At 21.7% G+C, this 244-nt stretch overlaps 1 protein-coding gene across 1 annotated transcript in view; it reads left to right on the forward strand.

The window, feature by feature from the left end:
• LOC119591757 (protein shuttle craft-like) overlaps positions 1-244 on the forward strand; it is a gene marked incomplete in the record, with an annotated part of 34,744 nt that overhangs the window by 33,475 nt on the left and 1,025 nt on the right.

Genomic DNA, 244 nt, shown 5'->3' on the forward strand with positions numbered 1-244 from the left:
GGGGAAAAAAAATTTTTTTTTTTTTAAAAATTTTGGGGGAAAAAATTTGATTTCCTTTAATTTTGTTAAAGTTTTAAAATAAACCCCTTTTTTTTTCCTTTCCCCCTTTATTTTTTTAATTTTTGGAAAAAATTTTTTAAATTTTTTTCTTTTAAAACCCCCCCCTTTTTTTTTTTTTTGAACCCCCTTTTTATTTTTTTGGGAAAAAAAAATTTTTCGGGGAAAACCCTTTTTTATTTAAAAA

Source organism: Penaeus monodon, chromosome 29 (genome assembly GCF_015228065.2).
Source record: "Penaeus monodon isolate SGIC_2016 chromosome 29, NSTDA_Pmon_1, whole genome shotgun sequence".
NCBI lineage: Eukaryota > Metazoa > Arthropoda > Malacostraca > Decapoda > Penaeidae > Penaeus > Penaeus monodon.